This window comes from Emys orbicularis, chromosome 2 (genome assembly GCF_028017835.1).
Source record: "Emys orbicularis isolate rEmyOrb1 chromosome 2, rEmyOrb1.hap1, whole genome shotgun sequence".
NCBI lineage: Eukaryota > Metazoa > Chordata > Testudines > Emydidae > Emys > Emys orbicularis.
This window is the reverse complement of record NC_088684.1, coordinates 282,165,808-282,188,640: the sequence shown is the minus strand read 5'-3', so window position 1 is coordinate 282,188,640 and position 22,833 is coordinate 282,165,808.

The window sequence follows — 22,833 nt, the reverse complement described above, 5'->3', positions numbered from 1 at the left end:
GTCATAGGAAAGTACTAATCAATGTGAGTAAGGGTTGCATAATTGGGCCCTTAGTGAGGATATAGTAGCGTTTTTTGTAGCTAGGCCCATACCATACATTTACTGTGTGCCTAAGAACTACAGTAACTTAGTGGTATAATAAAGCCCTGATCAAAGCCCACGGAAAAGAGTCTATTGAATTCCTGTGAACTGCTTGGGTCCATGTTCCCAATGCTTCTGGGAAATACAAGGTCTGGTAAAAGGCATCTTCATCCTAGTTTCCCACCAAAATGGCTCCTTAGTCTCATGGTGGGCCTGATCTGATACACTGCCACCTGGTGTGGGCCATATTCAGCAACAATTATTAAAATAGACTAATATATACCATGTTGATAATTACTTACATTCACCCTCTGACTTACTTGAAGTTTCCTTTTCTTTGACTTACTCTTCAGCCAGTAGGTAAGTGCTCTTCAGTGCCATTTCCGCTTGCCTGGACACATAGCAGCTTCCACCAGACTTATGCCTCTCCAGTGCCTCTTAACGGGGACCAAGTGCGAGGTGTTGCTGGATTGTTGCGCCAGTCTGGAGTTATGGGGGTCTGACTTGTAGAGCACACCAGTATGTTGCGCTCTACCTCCTCCGTGTGGACTCTGCTGGTGTGCACTAAATGTTCCTTAGTGCTCATGGGTATAGTGCTGGACTACATCAATGCACACTAGCAGGGTCTACATGGGGAGCTAGAGTGCGGCACACTGGTGACCTCTACAAATCACAGCCCCTATTGCAGACTCCGGGGTCATGCAGATAAGCCCAAAGATTCACAGGAAGTCCATGGGCCAGGTGAAACTACTCCATGGGCTGAATCTGGCCTGCAGGCTATATGTTTGACACCCCAGCTCTAGAGACATGTTCCACCTCTTCTACTAGCAGATTCTGCACTTCACCTACCTAATGTGGAAAAACCTGACCTTACTGGTCTCAGCCTGACTGCCGTGGCTGGGAACGTTGCTATAAGACAAATCTGAGCGATATATTAATAGTAGATGTGGTCAGATGTTTGGCTGCATGTGTGTGTTCTCTCTGCATGCTGTATGGACTCTGGCCAGATAGCCCATACAGCAAGCTCTGATTGAACTGCCCAATAAATCCACAGACTCGGTTTTCTGCGAAGGAACTTGCTCAGGTTTATTGCCGACGAAGCACGGTGCTAATGCCCCGGCTCAGTGGTTTCAGGTACACTAACACGGGTATGCTCGTGACAATGGACCGGCTCAGTGAATGACGGGACTTTCCATTCTCCCCTCGGCCAGACAGAGGCATTGCCTCTGAGATACATCTTTATACACAGACACAAACAAATTCCGTATTACCCCTCTGATGTAGTTAGGTGCCACCCTCTGACGTGGCTAACCACCACCCATTACCTTGTACCTGTTGGTTCGATCAAAACATTTCTATCCATCATGTTGTCATCCTGCCCTTATCTTTAGGATGGGTCAGTGCGTTTCTGTTATCTTTGAGGAATGTGCTGGTATCGAGGTGTTCTGGTACCACCTTTCTGGAATGTGTTTGCGTATATATTCTTATGCTTAGCACAATTTAGGAATGTGTGTTTCTGCAATATCAGCCCTGTTCTTGCCAGATTCTGTGAGCAGGGCCTGCCTCTTGCTCACAATTTAACTTTGCTTTATATTAGCAAGTTTTGACCATTACTTTAGCTCAGGTCTCATGCCTCATACCAGGCCTCTGATACAAGGGCTTATGTTTCAGGCCCTCTTCCTACTACAGTAGAGACATCAAATAATGTTTTAAACGGCAATTCAGTGTCCATTGCATGAGGATGCCACTTGTGACCCAGCTCTGTTGTAGTGTAGAGGAATAGGGTAGTATCCTTTTAAGTAGTTTGTGAGCCTTCTCCTGGTGCTTGCCATGTTTTATATTTTAGAAGCTGCCAGAAACCAGCCCGCACAGCAGCATGTATGTAGGTAGGCCTTGCAATGTGTGTATATTGTGTGGTATCAAAATGTGAACTTTCATCCTGATGCCCACCCCGAATCAATGCAGAAGAAGGGAGGAGAGAAGCTCTGTCTGGAGGAGAAAGGGAGCAGTGATCTGAAAGTTGCATCAACCTGTTCCCTGATGAATTGGACTATTAGCTGCATCTGCTGACTTGTCATTCTTCGCCATACAGTCAGGGCTTAGAAACCTTCTCGCCTGCAGCTCCCTTTCTTCTCTGTCATTGTGCAGACAGCTCTTGACATCAGTATCTCTTTGGCCACTGGTGTGATTCCCTACCAAGGAAAGCCTAAACAAAGGCAGGAAACTTGCCTGTAAGATGTGTTGCCTTAGTGAGAAGAAATGTGCTGCCCTTTACAATTGAAAATGCCTCTCTGTGTGTTGGAGAGTTTCTCCGTGTTTCTGTAGCTTAGGCAATGCTGTGTCTGAGTCTGCAGGGAAATGAGGCTGCATCTGCTAATGTATTTGTAACACACTGGCAGGTTTTCCCAAGTATAACAGTCTACTACTGCTACTTCCTAATGCTTTAGTTCAAGTTGCCGGACTACTGAACCAAAGGAGTGAACTAAATTTCAAGTGGTTGAGGCCTGTGCTGTAGTACTGGTGCAAAAACTTCAAGGTTTGTACCCGGCCGGCAATCCTGTATGGGGATAGGGAGAGAGGTATTGTAAAATGGGAGTTGACCCTACCCCACCCTCAGTTATCTTGGTGGGATGAGAAGAAAGCCATCTCTTCCTAACCCTGGTGTTACGCAGAAGAACAGGCTGTGTGTGGCTCCCCTCTCATGGGGAGGGGTGGGACACTAGTAACTGCAGAGGACTTCCTTTCCCCGATCTGCCTAGTGAGGTTACACTAGCAGGGCCTTTCCTACTGGTTCCCCAGAACACTCTGGGCTTGGGTTTGTGGTTGCAACCCAATTACCCCCCTATTGAGGGACTTCACAGCTGCTGATGAGACTCCGGGACCGAGTCTGAACACTGGAGAAATGGGTGAGGGAGCATTTTGTGCTGTTGCTTTTCAGGTGTACATGTGTGAAACACATTACACGCACTACGCTCAAATGACCTTGCTGTTCGTGTAGTATGACATGGGAGCCATGTCTGCTTAACTGTTAAGTTACAGTGGTGAATTTTGAACTGAAGACTCAAAGTGATAACTATTTAAAGAAAAGAGATTCTGGGGCCTCCACATCTACTTTCAGTGCTGAAGCTGAACAGGAACATAAAGTCAAAGTGGTGAGCTGACACTACTGTGAGAGTTATTTGCAGTTTGGATTTTCAGTTACAGGTGAACCATCATTTACTCTCATCGACAAGGTTGGGGAGAAACTCTCAACCCGTGCAGTGGTGCCAAGTAAGTTAAAACGACACCTTACAAGCAAACATCCGTCCCTTGCCTTCAAGGGCAAATTTTTTTTTTTTTTTTTTTTTGGAGCATTTGAAGGATCAAAATGAAAAACAAGTGCAAATGATGATAGACTGTGTAACAGCTTCTGATAAACCACTGGAATCAAGCTACTTGGTCGGTGACCTTATAGCGAAGGCGAAAAAGTGGCATACAGTCACAGAAACATTGATTTTACCAGCACGCAAAGAAAGGATGAGAGTTATATTAGGTGCAAATGCAATGAAATCACCAAAGTTCCCATTTCAGATAATGTTATAAGTCACCACATTGATGATGTCAGCTGACATTGAGACTGTGCTCTGAGGAAAAAATCAAATCGAGCAGAAAATTTGCACTGCAGCTTGATGAATCAGCAGATATCAGTAGTCATCCTCAACTCTTGGCCTAATGTCAGGTATTTTGATGGAAATAGTCTAAAAGAATTTTTTTTTTATTTTGCAGACAACTGCCAGATCACACAACTGAAGAGGAAATCTTCAGGATGACAATGGCCTACCCTGAGGAGGGAGAATTGCACTGGAAAAATTAGTGTTTGCACAGATGGGACTGCCTCCATGACTGGCAAAGTGAAGGGGTTTGTAAGCAAGGTCAAAGAACAAAACCCAGATGTGCTTGTGAGCCACTGTTTCCTGCACCATGAAGCTCTCATGGCCAAAAGACTGCTAGAACTTTCTTTAGTGTTATATGGAGCAGTAAAGATAGTGAACTTAATAAAATCATGGTCCTTAAAATGTTGCCTTTTCTCACTGTTGTGTGAGGAAATGGAGCAGAACACCAGAGTTTACTTGCACACAGAAATACGCTGGCTTTTCCATGGAAAAGCCTTTTCATGCTTGTATTTCGACTGGGTCTGGGATCCTTGGATTTCCTCTGCAATGGAAAGTGCTAAGAATCTTACACGAATGACTCAAGAGCAACTTGCTGGATTAGGGATGGACCACTCTTTTAAAATTGGTTGGCGACATGCCATTGGACTCATTCTGGTTGACAGTGGCAGACGAATACACAGCAATCTCAGACCGTGCTATATCCTTCTTCTTGCCATTTTCAACAACGTATCTATGCAAGTTAAGATTTTTCAAGCCTGACTTACATCAAAAAGAAACAGAGCATTTGAGATTGGTGGAGCAAGAGCTCCGAGCTGCACTGTCAACATTTCCTGCCAGGATTAAACGACTCTGTATATCAAGGCAAGCTCAAATCTCTCATTAAGAGCAAGTTTTGTTATAATTTAGTGTGGAACAGGGGTGTGCTGCACAAATCTTTTATTGAAGTAAGTGTGCCTTACAGTGGAAAAGGTTGGAAAATGCTGCCTTATATTACTTCCTACACACAGATGAAAAGACATCATAAACTAATTACTCTCTCTATATACCTATATAAATACAAACCCACCCACCTCCCACTTAAGCAATAGCAGTCTCTTCTGTGGGGTGGTGAAACTCGGCTCTTTGGTTTGATAGCCCCAGAAGGGGTGTGTGGTGAGGTTAATGCCTCTCCCACCAGGTTATGGCTTCACTCGGGGCTCCACACAAATTATCACAGCAGAGTCTAGACCATTCTTATTTCTTTTTATTGCAAGCCCAAAAGCTTCCCCTGGAGACCATGATTCGAAAGGTCACTAGATGTTGTTCCACACTAGGTTTGAGTGAATGAAGACAACCCATCTCCCAAGTGGGTGAATCCACCAGCCAAGTACTCACCTGGGAGAGTGATCCACTCACCCCCTCCTGTAGTCATGGGTTGACTGAAAAGGAGAGAAAAAGAGAAAAGAAAAAAACGTCTGTGACATTGCACCCCATATTCTTCATAGTTGTATGATTATGACATAACTATGATGCATTTTGCACAAGCTATGTCTTGTCAGGTGTCTGGAAAAGTTATGATTTGCTGAATACAATTATCTTATTTGTGTGCATGTATCACTTTTGCAACTGAAGTTATGAATATTGACTATATATCTGTATTTGAAATGTGGTTATGCCTGGGTAATACCCACTAGGCAAAAGGCTGTCAGTCTAGACAGCTGATTGGAAAGGGCCTATCCAGGGCAATGGGCCATTAGGGGAAACAATAGGCCTTAGGAGAAGCTCATCTCCCACCTGGTGAGCCTTCCTGGGAATGCTCCAGACAGCCTGTAAGTAATGGCTGCTATGACTCAGCAAGGACATGTGACCAGATCATATGACACTGAACCCATTTTGATACCTGTATTTTTCCACAAACTGGCTGGGAACTGATTTTGGGACAAAGGGTTCCCGCCATATGTTAAAGCTATATAAGTTGGGGCGTGACATCATCTAGGGGGTCTCACTCCCCACCAAGAGAACTCCTGGAAACCCCTGAGGAACAAAGACTGAACTGGGGGGAAGTGCTGGTCCCAGGCTAAAGGGATTTCCAGCCTGTGTATGGAAACCTGGTGGACGGCTTGTATCACCAGCCAGGGTGAAAAATTGCTAATTCATATCCAATCTTTCTAGTATCTTAGGCTTAGTTTGTGATTTTGTTTATTTACTAGGTAATCTGCTTTGATCTGTTTGCTATCACTTAAAGTCTATCTTTTTGTAGTTAATAAACTTGTTTTTTGCTTTATCTAAATCAGTGTGCCTTTAAGTGAAGTGTCTGGGAAAAATCTCAGCTTGGTTAACACAAGTTTGTTGCATATTCCTCTCCACATGGAGGGAGGGGCGAACTATTTATGAGCTTATATTGCACAGATCCCTGTGCAGGGCAAGACAATATAATTTTGAGTTTATACTCCAGGGGGGGTGCGTGCCTGGGGAGCTGGGGGTTATTTTGTCTGTAGCCTCTCTATTGTTGGTTCATTCAGTGACTGGCCAAAGCCTGCATGCAACTGCAGCTGGGTGTGTCCCTATCTGTGTGAATGCTGGTGGAAGTGTAGACTAGGAGCGGTCCACAGTTTGTCACAGCAGCACAGTGCTGAGAGGGAGCCCGGGCTGGTGAGTCAGAGGGTTCAGTGATACCCCAGTTCCAAGTGGCACCCCGGGGGGAACCCGTCACACCATCCTCCAGTGAGCTCCCCTGCCTGCTGTGAGTGGGGACGCCATTGCCCAGGCTGTGTACAGCTCACACAGGTTTCTGCCTCAGAACTGGACTGGACAAGCCTCCACACACCTGGCTGCAGTTACCCCACAGGACTTGCCACCTTCTCCTGGACTCAGGGGCTGCCAGGACCCACCCCCCAGCTGGTGCTAGTCACCACTCCCTGCACGGCTGGTCTCAGGGCATACGGCAGGGGGAAGTTACTGGGCTCCCACAACTCGCCCCCCCACTGCCCCACTTCCTCCCCTTCACCAGGGTCTCTGTGACTGTCTCTTGCTCCCTTACAGTGTGTCTGGAACCCCCTGGGCTGCTCCCTTCAGGCCTGTCCTTCCCTTGGGCTCTTGTTCCCCCTCTGTGGGCCCTGGCCACTGGGTCTGTCACCCTATTCCTGATGGGTTCCTGCCCCCTGCACCGACCCTCTTCCCCTGCTCACTGGCTCTCACACATCACTTGGCCGCACGGAAGCCCCCTCTGGCCTCCCTTGCGGCTCTTCGCCTGCTGGTTGCCGGCCACAGAGCCTCACCCACCTGGGGTTGCTCTTGCTGTCTCTCTCCCTCCCTCAGCATGCACAAAGGCCAGGACTTGAGCTGGGGCTCCCCGATTGGCCCAGCTGCCTTGCCAATGGGACTGACCTGGGGTGCTGGCTACTCACTGTGGGCCCTGGTCTGGAGCCCTCTGATTGGCTGAAGCCCTGTCAGTTCCAGGATCCCAACTCCTTGGCCCCTCCCCTCTCTCCTTGTATGGGGTTAAGGCAACAAAAAATCCATGGAGATATGGTAAGGGATCAACAGCCCACTTACACTGGTTTATCCCTGCAGTGAGAATGTACAGTGTGCTTAATAGCTTGGATTGACTAAGGGAATCAGATGCCTGTTGATGGGAATTGGGCACCTCACTCCCCTTTTAAAATCCCAGGCTATAAACCATCTGAATTAAATATTTTATAGTCTTTGTTGGTATCATCCACTCCCCACACTTGTGTTTAGCCTTCATTTGAGCAGACTGTATAATTGCACAGCTGCAGTTAGCCATTAGAATGTAATCCACATGATGTTGTCAGTATCTTCTTGCAGCCTTTCCCTTTAGTGCCCTGGACTGTATCCATTTGCTGCATCTCAGTCATTGCAAAATTTGATGTTACCATTTTTTTCTCCATCTTTGTGGACAAACTCCGCTCTGGTGCAAATGGGTGTAACTCCATTATGTCAGGCAGAACGTCGGTCTCCAAAGTGACTTCGCTGGAGTTGCACTTGTTTATACTGGTGCCCTTTTGGCCCAAACAGTTAGCTGATGTTTGGGGCCTTTTAGGGTTGTTTCTATTAGGAGGAGACAATAACATGCATTTCTTGGGTGCAGTCCTGTTTATTTACAAATATGTACACAAAGTCCTGTTTCCCAGAACACAGTACAAATAAACAGGATGGAGTTTCCTTGCTCAGAAATCCAAGCCAGCTTTCAGCCAGCGCTATGCCCAAAATAAGCTCTCTTTCTCTCAATTTTTCTCTCTGGCCATGCTACTAGTGCTTCACTCCCTTTCTCCTGGATTTCTGACTGCTTTCTGCTTCTGACACACAAAGCAGCAGTTTTGTCAATGCCATAAGTTCCCAAGGAAATCCTCCTTCTTCTCTCTGAGTTAGTTCTTGCTCCAGCCTTGCATGTGGTCAGAGCTCTGGCCTCTAGCTTCTGTTGTTTCAGGTATCTTACTCCATAAGGCAGTTTAACTGTGTCTTCCCTTTAGCCAGAGGTAGGATGGCTAGCCTGCCCATCAGCATCACTGACATCTATGATTGCCTATAAAATCAAAGACATCCACGCTAGCAGCTACCAACACCCTCCATCATAATATTACTAAGGGATTGGACTCTTATATTAATGAATTTGGATCCTTGGTTGCACTTTTACATGTTTTCAGTGTAGTTAAATGGAGAAATAACTTTGCCATGAAGTAGGCATTATGGTTAATACTTGACTTCAGTTGCACTACACCAGCTGCTGAGCATTTGGTTTACACCAATGGAGAATCTGGCCCATTAGTGTGTCTAGATTGTATAGCCCTGCACATTTTAGAATGTTTCCCCAAGTTACTGGACTTGCCACCTTATGTTCTACCTTGGGCTGAGTGCTAATTGGCAGCTGTTTGCTTAGAACTATGGCTACGTATATAATGCTGTTTTCAGCCATTTCTCCTCCTTTCACTTAGCATCAAATATTGATGATCTCTTTTCAAAAGCGTCTTTGATGGCCAGTTGTGAGGTAAATGGGAAGAGGTCAGTTTTTCAAGAATGGTGCTTTGGAGTCTGGCCTGTCCACAGGCTATTTCTAATTAGCAAGCTGAGCTGTTGTTGCTTTTTGCTTTCAAAACGGAGCCCGCTTCTGTTAAAACTTGTGTTTATCTTTAACCAAGTGTTTTTGTTTTTATTTGATTATAAGGGCAGAAATGCATTGTGTAAGTATTATTTAATACTCCACTGGCTAGCCCGGGCGTTCGGGTTTCATTAGTGATTTGTTTAGTTAGTTCTTTGTTCCAGAACCTAAATATTCCGTGATAGATTCCTCACCCTGCCTGCATGGAGCCTGGAGAGCAGGGGGCACTGTGGGGAAATGGTAGTGTCTCCCTGTGATCCTCAGCCACCCAGCCCCGCTATATATTAACTGGCAGCTTCTAAATAAAAGCACTTGCAGGGAGTGGAGAATCTCCACTGTGCCAGTGGAGAATCAGGCATAGCAGAGCTCCATTTTCACCATGCCCCCACCTCCCCATGCCATACCCTTGGAATGCCCCGACACATCCCGTTCCTTCCCCTGGGGGTGGCTGGTGCAGGAGGCAGCGTAACCACCTTTGCCATATTTCTGCCATCAGAGAGTTCCCCTGTACCGGGGCAATTCTCCAATGGCATTTTTTGGGTGCTTTAAGGCCCCTATGAACGGCAAGGTGGCCTTAGTGGATGGGAGAATCTGTCCCTAAACCTATAAGGAGATGCTGCCAAAATAAATAGATCCAAAATTTTAATTATTACTTTTGTATCTGTTAGCTAAGACCATGTAATTCTTGAAAATCCCAGCCCTAGTTAAAAGACCAAACTAAGCAAGATAGTTTGGATAGCAAGCCACAGAGGAAACAACATTTACAAACATGTCAAATACTTTTAATAATGCATACATTTGAGAAAATTACAATCTTAGATCTCAGGGGAAGGGGGGTTTAGCTTTCCCTTTGTCAGTCATTTCCACTTAAAGGGCAGATCACACGGGAAATATACCACCTAGATAGATACCACAGTTTGAATGTATTGAGCTGGAACTGCATTGGCTTCAGTAGGACTCCATAGGGTTGTAAGGGTCTGTGTTTGCAGGATCACAGTTGATGTCACTGGCAGTTCTAGGTCTGGAGTGAATAGAATATGGCCCTTAAATTAAAAACATCTGTAGCTATAGGAGGCCTAGGATTATTTGTGGGCATGGATGCTGATAGCGTTCTATTGATGTAGGGAATGCTGTTTTACCAAGAAATCATGCTCTATCACTCTTCTTGCATTTAGATTTATTTAATGAAATGCTGCTAAGAACATGGGTGGGTCTAACGATTGATGAAGGTTTATTCACACAGCCTTTATACTGTAACATCCTTCTGACTGGTCTGTAGCTGCATCAATTCTCTCTCTTGCAGAACTATTACCCATGGACTATTTTAATAAACTGGCTGGCTGAGCCTTTTCGTACCTTTGACTCTAGTAAATCTGGGAAGAACACTTGACATAACAGCAGGAGAGCATACACCAAAGGCAGAACGAAAGAAATGTGAGTTTTGAGTTGAGTTGGCTGAATTTATTTGCTGTGAATAATATTCCTTATGAATTTTTGTTCAAGAATAAATGTTTTCATTATTTGATCAAATCTGAGGTGAGCTTCAAAGAGGCTCATAAAGAATCCGAGATTAAAAAATAATTAAATTGTTTAAAAAAATCCCACTTATCTTGAAAGTGTCTCCCCTAGGATATCTGTGTAAGGGAGAAAACAGACTGATCCAAATCCCACTGAAATCAATGGGAGTGTTTCCTTTGATTTAAATGGGCTTTCGGTCAGGCCCATAGTTGATAAAGTTCAGGAACTATCTGTAAAGGGAATAATCTGATTGTTTTTGAAGGAGGACTCTTGGCCATTGATAGCATTACTGTTGCTTGGTAACCTGGAAGCATCATGTTACAATTTGCTTTAGGGCCCGATTGCAGCATTTCGAAGCATTTAAGCATGCACATAAGTACTATTAGGGAATGTCTACGTGGCAGTTGGGAAGTGTGATTCCCAGCTTGGGTAGATGTAAACACGTTAGCTTTGCTCAAGCTAGCACCTAAAAATAAAATAAAAGACTCTGGGTATGTCTACACTGCAATTAAACACCCACAGCTGCTCCATGTCAGTTGACTCGGGCTCGCGGGGCTGAGGCTATGGGACTGTTTAATTGTGGTGTAGACATTTGGGCTTGGGTTGGAGCCTGGGTTCTGGGGCCTTCACCTCCTCGTTGGGTCCCAGAACCCAGGCTCCAGCCTGACCCCAAGTGTCGACACTGCAATTAGACAACCCCGTAGCCTCAGCCCCGCGAGCCCGAGTCAGCTGACATGGAGCAGCTGTGGGTGTTTAATTGCAGTGTAGACATACCCAGAGTCTGGGCTCCAGCCCTTCAATTTTATAGCCTCACAGCCCGAGCCCTGTGAGCCAGAATCAGCTGACCCAGGCCAGCCACGGGTCTTTTATTGCAGAGTAGAGATTCCCTTAAAATCCCATAGCAATTTTCCCCCAAGAGTAGGGAGGGTCATAAGCTCCAGCATCCTGGACAAAATCCAGTGGGCTGGAACAGGGAGGGAGTTCACATGCAGGACGTTTCCTGAAAGTGTAAATGGTGCTATTTCAAACACAAAGCATTCTGTATTCCAAACCAAAATCCAGGCACTGGCCTGCAGTCCTGGATGTCATCTCAGCACATGAATTATAAATGAAACCAAACGGTCTTTCTCCTGAAATCCAACAAAAGGCCCGATTGTCCCTGCCCTTGTGAGAGAGTGCAGATTAGAGGGGGAGGGCTCTTTTTACTCCTTGAACTATGGCTAGAGACAATTGCATCCAAGCGCCTGACCTTCTCCTTTCATGTGCCTCAGAGAGTAGGGGAGATGGCCAGGCCATGACTCACCCAGCCCCCAGATTAGCCCACAAAGCTCAGTGTGCTTACTGGAGATAGCTGACTGCTCTAGTGGATGGTACACTGTGATGTCCTTAGTAAAGTGCTTTAAGATCTCCTGGTGAAAAGCACCGTATGAGAGCTAGGTATTATTAGTATAGTATTTTTATACTCTTTTATATGCCAGTGGATTGTACAACGTGAGGCACAATCTCTCCTAGAGTTCCCTTGGGGCTGGGCGGCTCTGCACCACCCTTAACGTGGCTTGCTGAGTCTAAGGGTATGTGTACACTTGGAGCTGAGGGTGTGATCCCCAGCTTTAGGAGACATACCCACACTAGCTCCAGGAGAGCTAGCACATTAAAGATAGAATACCGCCAGGCAGCAGGACAGTATGCGCCTAGAGTCTCGGATGGGTATGTATTCGGCTAGTCCATCCCGCCACTCACACTGCCATGGCTACATTTTATTTTTAGGTGCTAGCTTGAGCAAAGCTAACGTGTTTACATCTACCCAAGCTGGGAATCACACTTCCCAACTGCCACGTAGACATTCCCTAATAGTACTTATGTGCATGCTTAAATGCTTCGAAATGCTGCAATCGGGCCCTAAAGCAAATTGTAACATGATGCTTCCAGGTTACCAAGCAACAGTAATGCTATCAATGGCCAAGAGTCCTCCTTCAAAAACAATCAGATTATTCCCTTTACAGATAGTTCCTGAACTTTATCAACTATGGGCCTGACCGAAAGCCCATTTAAATCAAAGGAAACACTCCCATTGATTTCAGTGGGATTTGGATCAGTCTGTTTTCTCCCTTACACAGATATCCTAGGGGAGACACTTTCAAGATAAGTGGGATTTTTTTAAACAATTTAATTATTTTTTAATCTCGGATTCTTTATGAGCCTCTTTGAAGCTCACCTCAGATTTGATCAAATAATGAAAACATTTATTCTTGAACAAAAATTCATAAGGAATATTATTCACAGCAAATAAATTCAGCCAACTCAACTCAAAACTCACATTTCTTTCGTTCTGCCTTTGGTGTATGCTCTCCTGCTGTTATGTCAAGTGTTCTTCCCAGATTTACTAGAGTCAAAGGTACGAAAAGGCTCAGCCAGCCAGTTTATTAAAATAGTCCATGGGTAATAGTTCTGCAAGAGAGAGAATTGATGCAGCTACAGACCAGTCAGAAGGATGTTACAGTATAAAGGCTGTGTGAATAAACCTTCATCAATCGTTAGACCCACCCATGTTCTTAGCAGCATTTCATTAAATAAATCTAAATGCAAGAAGAGTGATAGAGCATGATTTCTTGGTAAAACAGCATTCCCTACATCAATAGAACGCTATCAGCATCCATGCCCACAAATAATCCTAGGCCTCCTATAGCTACAGATGTTTTTAATTTAAGGGCCATATTCTATTCACTCCAGACCTAGACCTGCCAGTGACATCAACTGTGATCCTGCAAACACAGACCCTTACAACCCTATGGAGTCCTACTGAAGCCAATGCAGTTCCAGCTCTATACATTCAAACTGTGGTATCTATCTAGGTGGTATATTTCCCATGTGATCTGCCCTTTAAGTGGAAATGACTGACAAAGGGAAAGCTAAACCCCCCTTCCCCTGAGATCTAAGATTGTAATTTTCTCAAATGTATGCATTATTAAAAGTATTTGACATGTTTGTAAATGTTGTTTCCTCTGTGGCTTGCTATCCAAACTATCTTGCTTAGTTTGGTCTTTTAACTAGGGCTGGGATTTTCAAGAATTACATGGTCTTAGCTAACAGATACAAAAGTAATAATTAAAATTTTGGATCTATTTATTTTGGCAGCATCTCCTTATAGGTTTAGGGACAGATTCTCCCATCCACTAAGGCCACCTTGCCGTTCATAGGGGCCTTAAAGCACCCAAAAAATGCCATTGGAGAATTGCCCCGGTACAGGGGAACTCTCTGATGGCAGAAATATGGCAAAGGTGGTTACGCTGCCTCCTGCACCAGCCACCCCCAGGGGAAGGAACGGGATGTGTCGGGGCATTCCAAGGGTATGGCATGGGGAGGTGGGGGCATGGTGAAAATGGAGCTCTGCTATGCCTGATTCTCCACTGGCACAGTGGAGATTCTCCACTCCCTGCAAGTGCTTTTATTTAGAAGCTGCCAGTTAATATATAGCGGGGCTGGGTGGCTGAGGATCACAGGGAGACACTACCATTTCCCCACAGTGCCCCCTGCTCTCCAGGCTCCATGCAGGCAGGGTGAGGAATCTATCACGGAATATTTAGGTTCTGGAACAAAGAACTAACTAAACAAATCACTAATGAAACCCGAACGCCCGGGCTAGCCAGTGGAGTATTAAATAATACTTACACAATGCATTTCTGCCCTTATAATCAAATAAAAACAAAAACACTTGGTTAAAGATAAACACAAGTTTTAACAGAAGCGGGCTCCGTTTTGAAAGCAAAAAGCAACGACAGCTCAGCTTGCTAATTAGAAATAGCCTGTGGACAGGCCAGACTCCAAAGCACCATTCTTGAAAAACTGACCTCTTCCCATTTACCTCACAACTGGCCATCAAAGACGCTTTTGAAAAGAGATCATCAATATTTGATGCTAAGTGAAAGAAGGAGAAATGGCTGAAAACAGCATTATATACGTAGCCCTAGTTCTAAGCAAACAGCTGTCAATTAGCACTCAGCCCAAGGTAGAACATAAGGTGGCAAGTCCAGTAACTTGGGAAAACATTCTAAAATGTGCAGGGCTATACAATTTAGACACACTAATGGGCCAGATCCTCAATTGGTGTAAACCAAATGCTCAGCATCTGGTGTAGTGCAACTGAAGTCAAGTACTGACCATAATGCCTACTTCATGGCAAAGTTATTTCTCCATTTAACTACACTGAAAACGTAAAAGTGCAACCAAGGATCCAAATTCATTAGTATAAGAGTCCAATCCCTTAGTATTATTATGATGGAGGGTGTTGGTAGCTGCTAGCATGGATGTCTTTGATTTTATGGGCAATCATAGATGTCAGTGATGCTGATGGGCAGGCTAGCCATCCTACCTCTGGCTAAAGGGAAGACACAGTTAAACTGCCTTATGGAGTAAGATACCTGAAACAACAGAAGCAGAGGCCAGAGCTCTGACCACATGCAAGGCTGGAGCAAGAACTAACTCTTGACTATGGGACTGTTTAATTGTGGTGTAGACATTTGGGCTTGGGTTGGAGCCTGGGTTCTGGGGCCTTCACCCCCTCGTTGGGTCCCAGAACCCTCGTTGGGTCCCAGAACCCAGGCTCCAGCCTGACCCCAAGTGTCTACACTGCAATTAGACAGCCCCGTAGCCTAAGGTCCGTGAGCCCGAGTCAGCTGACACAGGCCAGCTCTGGATGTTTAATTGCAGTATAGACATACCCCTTGAGACCGCACGAGGGGGGCGGGTCCCAGAGCCTGGGCTTCAGCCCGAACCTGAACATCTACACTGACGTTTTATAGCCCTGCAGCCCGAGCCTCACAAGCCCAAGTCGGCTGACCCGGGCCAGCCCCAGTGTGCCACAGTCTTATCTCAGTGTAGATGTACTCACAATGTCTGCAACGCCTCCATTCTGAGTGGCATTAGAATGACAACATCTCTTATGGAAGGGAGCCTTGGTACCATGTTGGGGCATTCAGCCCATTTATATGGCCCACATCACAACAGTAGCTGAGCACCTTGTGTAACCCTTGTGGCACTCTGTCCCCCTCTACTGGCACTTAGACCAGCTAGAGACTGATGTGCCTGCTACAGCCTTGGCTAATAGACGTGTCTTTTAGCTCATGCAGTAGAGCAGGGGCGGGCAAACTTTTTGGCCTGAGGGCTGCATTGGGTTTCGTAAATTGTATGGAGGGCCAGTTAGGGGAGGGGGTCGTGGCCGGCCCCCACCTCCTATCTGTCCCCCCCGGGACTCTTGCCCCATCCAGCCCCCCCGTTCCCTGACGGCCCCTCTGGGACCCCTGCCCCATCCACACACCCCTGCTCCCTGTCCCCTGACCGTCCCTGGACCCCCGCTGCCCCGTCCAACCCCTCCTCTCATTCCTGACGGCCCTGCCCCATTCAACCACCCCTTCTCCCTGTCCCCTGACTGCCCCCGGAACCCCTGCCCCTGACTGCCCCCTGCCGCCCCATCCAACCCCCCCTCCTTCATGACTGCCCCCAGGACCCCTGCCCCCATTCAACTCCCTGTTTCTCCCCCCCGACCACCATCCACACCCCCGCCCCCTGACCACCACCCCGAACTCCCTGCCCTCTATCCAACCCCCCTGTTCCCTGCCCCCCTACCGGGCTGCCTGGAGCACTGGTGGCTGGTGGTGCTACAGCCGTGCCGCCCGGCTGGAGCCAGGCCACGCTGCCACCGCCGCTGCCGCCACGCAGCACAGGGACCGGGTCAGGCCGGGCTCTGTAGCTGTGCTGCCCCAGGAGCTCACAGCCCCGCCGCCCAGAGCATTGTGCCAGCGGTGGAGCAAGCGAGCTGAGGCTGCGAGGGAGGGGGGACAGCAGGGGAGGGGCCAGGGGCGAGCCTCCGGGGCCAGGAACTCGGGGGCAGGGAAGGACGGTCCTACGGGCTAGATGTGGCTTGCAGGCAGTAGTTTGCCCACCCCTGCAGTAGAGGCTCATGCATTAAGCTCCAGAAGTCCCAGGTTTGATCCTGGCAGCCGATGACCAGGGTCTGTTGGTGTTACACTAACATTGGTTCATTCCTGATTCAAAAGCAAGCATATGCTAAAAGATCTGCTCTAGGAATTATTTTGGGGAAGTTCTGTGCTGTGTGTTGTACCGGAGGTCAGACTAGATGATCACTGTGGGTATATTTGGTCCTGCCTCAGCACAAAGGGCTGGACTAGATGACCACTCCAGGTCCCTTGCACCCCTACATTTCTTTGATTCTATGTTTACCTGCAGGATATTATTCAGTCACCAGCTGTATGAGTGCAGCATGGCTTTCCAAACTGAGTATAAACCCTGGTGAACAAAGGAGACTAAGCTGAATCCTGAGTTGTGTTGAAGCTTGGTTTTGCCTGTCATCTTACCTGTTTTGCTTAATAAATGCTTTAAGAGTGGAATGTTTCCATATATCATAAATGTACCCTTCAGAGTGGGTGCATTTTTCCCCTGAGGAGACTGTATTTCAAAATTACATCCCAATTCCTATCCTTAATGCACCATTCTCTTTTCAGTTTGTTTAATTGCAGTGGATAGCCCAATGCATCTGTTCTACCTTGTTAAAGAAATACTCAATCCTAATTTAAGATTATACATATATGTGAAGTATTTCTTTCCTTCTGGCAACACCACTGCATTTCTTCGGTGGGACTGGATAATTTTGTTTCCCAAGAAATTAAGTATAAACATAAAAGTACAGTTCTGCTGTTATTTTAAAGAGCTGTTCTAGCATTACTCCTTAGAGTTTCCTGATGTAACATTTATTACAGTTTTGCACACTATTTAGTACCCTCATAAAGAAGAGCAGCCACTTAACGATATTAAAATATTTATGTCAATAGTATGTTCATAAAGAGAAGATGTTTAGTCTCCTTTTATGCAAGTTGTTCCTACTGATGTGCAAACACTTCAGAAACACTGCAGCAGAGACCGACAAAATTAATTTCTTCTAAATAGAAGCTGGGAATTAAGTTAGAGAAGGAAAAATAATGCTTTGGTTTAAAAAACATGGGAACAAAAACAGATGTGGGGGAAGCTGCTACCACCTAAAGTGAAATTAGTGAATTTCTAGAGTCTCTGTGCCTGCCCTTTTAGGTTCTTTCTGCTTAAGATGCAAAACTGGCATTCTGACCAAAATGTTTGCAACATCTATTCTTCATCACACCCCCAGCAGAAAAATTACATGCTAACTGGTCCTTGCAAATAACCAAATATTCCCCATACAGCCATCAGCAGTGCTCCCTACTCCCCATGTCCTAGTTGCAATAATTTGTGGGAATTGATGGTCCCCAATTAGTTTTGTGGGCTACTAAAGCATTTGGAAGTGTCCTTCTGGCTGGGATGGAGCTGAAATGTGCTTATGGTGAACACGACAAGTGATTAGAGACAGGAACTTAAGGCAACAGGAATAAGTGCACTAGCCGCCCGCCAGAGGCTTGAGTAGGCATTCTCTGTGCAATATCCAAAGCTTCAAACTTTGATACATTTCTTGCAGGACCAGAGGCTCCTGTAGCACACAGATTGCCTGCAGCCATATCACATTAGGCAATGGTCATGTCAGATCACACAAAGTAGGGTCTAGCCTGGCCAGTGCTTGGCTGGGAGACCTATAGGTAAAACCTGTAGGTGAAACCTAGGAGCCAAGGAAAGGTTAGTCCATGATTCAGCAGTTGGCGTTCATAGATTCCAAAGCCAGAAGCGTCCCCTCATCTGACAGGTGTTTGTTCTTTAAAAACTGCAATGATGGAGATTCCACAATCTCCCTTGGAAGCCAATTCCACGGCTTAACAAGTTAGAAAGTTTTTCCTAATATCTAACATAAATCCCCCTTGCTGTAGATTCAACTGATTACTTCTTGTCCTACCTTCAGTGGACACGGAGAACAATTGATCACCATCCTCTTTATAACAGCCCTTAATATATTTGAAGATTATCAGATGTCCCCCTCAGTCTTTTTTCAAGACTAAATATGCCCATTTAAAAACAACAACAACAACTTTCGTCAGGTTTCCTAAATGTTTTATCACTTTTGTTGCTCTCTTCTGATCTCTCCATTCCAGTGGGCATATAAGAAAAACAATGTTGCATTGCGTACAGGATTGGGAATCGTCGGTCCTCTGCTGGCCAAATGAAGACCATATTGAATGGATGCTTCTTCTGTTGCTCTCTGGGGCACTCAGTGTTGGCATTGATGGGGGTGCCCTTTGGTAGTAGGGTGTGCAAATTGTGTAGTGACAATACTGCTGAGAGTGGAGATTTTGCTGACCTATGGGCAAAACATACATTATGGATATATTTTCATTAGAAATGGGTCTGAACTGGAACCCTGAATCTCAACAGCTTGAGACTTTGAGGGTTAGGATTTGATAATTTGGTCCAACTTTCGTGACTTGAATCTGTCTCTAATGAACTAACCTGGGATCCTGAATATAAAGCCCTCCAGATTTTTGAGTGTAGGGCATTATGAAATAAAGACCCCATCTTGGATCTAAATTTCATGATCAGGGACCATATGTAGCTTGGAAACCCAAAATTGACTACACTCGAACTTTGGGTGGGTGTCAGAGGGAAAACAGGATTGTCCAAAATTGTTCTCAAGTTGACCTCTGAGGTCCATCTCTAACTTAGATCTCTCTTAAATAGCCGCAGCATTAGTCACAAAGCACTGGCTGTGGTCCTCCCAACTTTTTGCTTCATTTTTGCATGAAGCTATTCAGAATGCCTGAATGTTTACAGATCATCGATGTGCACACTGTATAATCTATGAACACAGGTTACCATACACCCACCATTATGGGGCATAATTATCCACCCACTTCCCTGCCTGATGACTTCAGTTCTGTCTGGTGTGATCTGTTCCTATTATTTGCTTATCCAAACTAGCAAGAAAAGGAAACATGAGTAGAAGAAAGCTCCTCCAATAATGCAAAGAGAGTTCCGGTTCTTCAGAAAGCACTTTGCTATCAATAGCCATGATAGATAAACTACACCAGAATATGGTGCCTGTCAAGTAAAATAAATTATAAGAGCTAGGAGCTGCTGAATAATAAATGCAATGCAATTTTTTGGAATTAGTTCTCAGAGCAGCTAAACTATTGCTCATAACCATGGTTCCAACTCCAATCTCAGCTACGTTGGTATATGTCAGGAGCAACCCTTTTTATACTCAATTTGTTAGTATACCTAGCGTGTTCATCAAAAGAACTGCTGAGCAGAAACTAAGTTAAGTGTGGAGTTTTCCAGCCTGCCAAGCAGGGAATTTTCCATCAGTTAGCCAGCTCTGTTTCACATAGCAATAGTTAACTATTGCCAGACTTTCCAGCTTGCACAACTGTATACTTCAGCTAAAAGCTCAAGTCAGGAGGGCACAGGGTCATGTTTACTCCTTACGGTCACTCACTTCCCCCTCCCCTCCCGGTCTGTTAGTTGTGCTAAGGCTTCAGAAACAGCCTTTCTAGCTGTTTTTAGCAATGAGCATAACAGTTGGTATTACCGCTGTGGGCATTGATCTAGGCATGCTACTGGGCTCTGGGCTACCAAAAATCTTCCCCTCCCACACTAGCACCATTATTTAATGCAGCAGGATGATGGCAATAAAACCAGAACCAACTGTTAGCCAATCGTGTGGCCTCACAAAGCAGAACATGAGCTAGACATTACATTACCCATTATAATTTGTTAACTTGCTGTTGCTGTCATAAAAGATGCTGCAGGTGGAGGATCTGAGTCTGCTTTCAGTTAACCCTGGTATAAATCAAGAGTAATTGCATGGAAGTCAATGGAGTTACAGTCAAACTGGTGTGAGCACAGAATTGGGCCAGAACTCCTGCTTTTGGTCAAATAGGTGCATAGGAATGTCAGCACCAAACTCATCAGTATAATGCCAAGCTGTTATTTCCATGCTCTGGAAAGAGACGTTGAAGTAAACCTGGTCTGCAAATGAATTACTCTTTCATTTATTAATTGATTTTTTTCTTTCTGTTCCTGACAAAGTGGTCTAATGGGCTCTGTGGAAAAGAAGGCCTCACTCTGAACGCTTTCTGATTACACTATAGATGCGTGTGGTTAAGATACTAAATAGATCTGCATGATGATATTCAGGTCTACCATTATGGCAAAGTTGGATGACAGTGATAAAAGCTCTCATCAGACTGACATAGCTCGTGAATGGGAAGGAGAGTTCAGATGCAAGGGAAGAGGCTGAGAGGGAAATGACCATGAGAGGGAAGGAGGGATGGGAAGGGGGAATATATCACCAGAGAATTCGGCAGGAAGGGAATGGTATTGGGACAATCACATAGGCTGGATGACAAAGAGGGTACAAATCAGTATAGTTCCATTGTAGAAGCAGAGACTCCTGCTGTTCCAAGAATTCCAAAAGATGAATTCTGCTTGCATTCCTGTCATTCATCATGGACATTAGAAGAGGTGGAAGTGTTAACAACAAAGTTGCATCTTGCCCATTGTGGAGAACATTGTGGAGAGGCTAAATGAATTCTTTGAATCAGTCTTCACTGAAGAGGATGTGAGGGAGAGAGGATGTGAGCCATTCTTTATAGGTGACAAATCTGAGGAACTGTCACAGATTGAGATATTAATAGAGGAGGTTTTGGATCAAATTGATAAATTAAACAGTAATGAGTCACCAGGACCAGGTGGTATTCACCCAAGTGTTATGAAGGAACTCAGATACAAAATTGCAGAACTACTAACTCTGGTATCAAGTATCAGAGGGGTAGCCGTGTTAGTCTGGATCTGTAAAAAGCAACAGAGAGTCCTGTGGCACCTTTAAGACTAACAGATGTATTGGAGCATAAGCTTTTGTGGGTGAATGCCCACTTTGTCGGATGCATGTAATGGAAATTTCTAGGGGCAGGTCTAAATATGCTGGCAAGAATCAGTCTGGAGATAACGAGGTTAGTTCAATCAGGGAGGGTGAGGTCCTCTGCTAGCAGTTGAAGTGTGAACACCAAGGGAGGAGAAACTGCTTCTGTAGTTGGCTAGCCATTCACAGTCTTTGTTTAATCCTGATCTGATGGTGTCAAGTTTGCAAATGAACTGAAGCTCAGCAGTTTCTCTTTGGGGTCTGGTCCTGAAGTTTTTTTGCTGTAAGATGGCTATCTTACAGCAAAAAAATTCTGTAACTCTGGTATGTAACCTATCGCTTAAATCAGCCTCTGTAGCAGATGACCGGAGAGTAGCTAATGTAATGCTGATTTTTAAAAAGGCTCCAGAGGTGATCCTGCCAATTACAGGCCAGTAAGACTAACTTCAGTACCAGGCAAACTGGTTAAAACTATAGTAAAGAATAGAATTATCAGACACATAGATGAACACACTATGTTGGGGAAGAGTCAACACGGCTTTTGTATAGTGAAATCATGCTTCACCAATCAATTAAAATTCTTTGAGGGGGCCAACAAGAATGTGGACAAGGATGATCCAGTTGATATAGTGTACTTGACTTTCAGAAAGCCTTTGACAAGATCTCATACCAAAGGCTCTTAAGCAAAATAAGCAGTCATGGGATAAGAGGGAATATTCTCTCATGGTTAAAAGATAGGAAACACAGGGTAGGAATAAATGGTCAGTTTTCACAATTGAAAGTAGTAAATAGTGGGGACCTCAAGGATCTGTATGGGCATCAGTGCTGTGCAACATATTCATACATGATCTGGAAAAGGGGCTGAACAGTTAAGTGACAAAGTTTGCAGATAATACAAAATTATTCAAGCTAGTTAAGTCCAAAGCTGACTGCGAAGAGTTACAATGGGAATCTCACAAAACTGGGTGACTGGGCAACAAAATGGCAGATGAAATCAACTATACATAAAAATGATGGAGTCTAAATTAGCTGCTACCACTCAAGAAAGAGATCTTGGAGTCATTGTGGATAGTTCTCTGAAAACATCTGCTCAGTGTGCAGCTGCAGTTGAAAAGTTAACAATATTAAGAATCATTAGGAAAGGGATAGATAATAAGACAGAAAATATCATAATGCCACTATATAAATCCATGGTATGCCCATACCTTGAATATTGTGTGCAATTCTGGCTGCCCGAACTTAAAAAAGATATATTAGAATTGGCAAAGATACAGAGAAAGACAACAAAAATGATTAGGGGTATAGAACAGCTTCCATATGAGGAGAAATTAAAAAGCCTGGGACTGTTCTGCTTAGAAAAGAAATGAGTAATGGCAGATACGATAGATTCAAATCATGAACGGTGCAGAGAAAGTGAACAGGGAAGTGTTATTTACTCCTTCATATAACACAAGAACCGGGGATCACTCAACGAAATTAATAGGCAGCAGGTTTAAAACAAGCATAAGGAAGTACTTCTTTACACAATGCACAGTCAATCTTTGGAATTCATTGCCCATGGATGTTGTGAAGTCCAAAAATAAAACTGAGTTTAAAAAAAATTAGCTAAGTTCATGGAGGATAGATCCATCAGTGGTTATTAGCCAAGATGATCA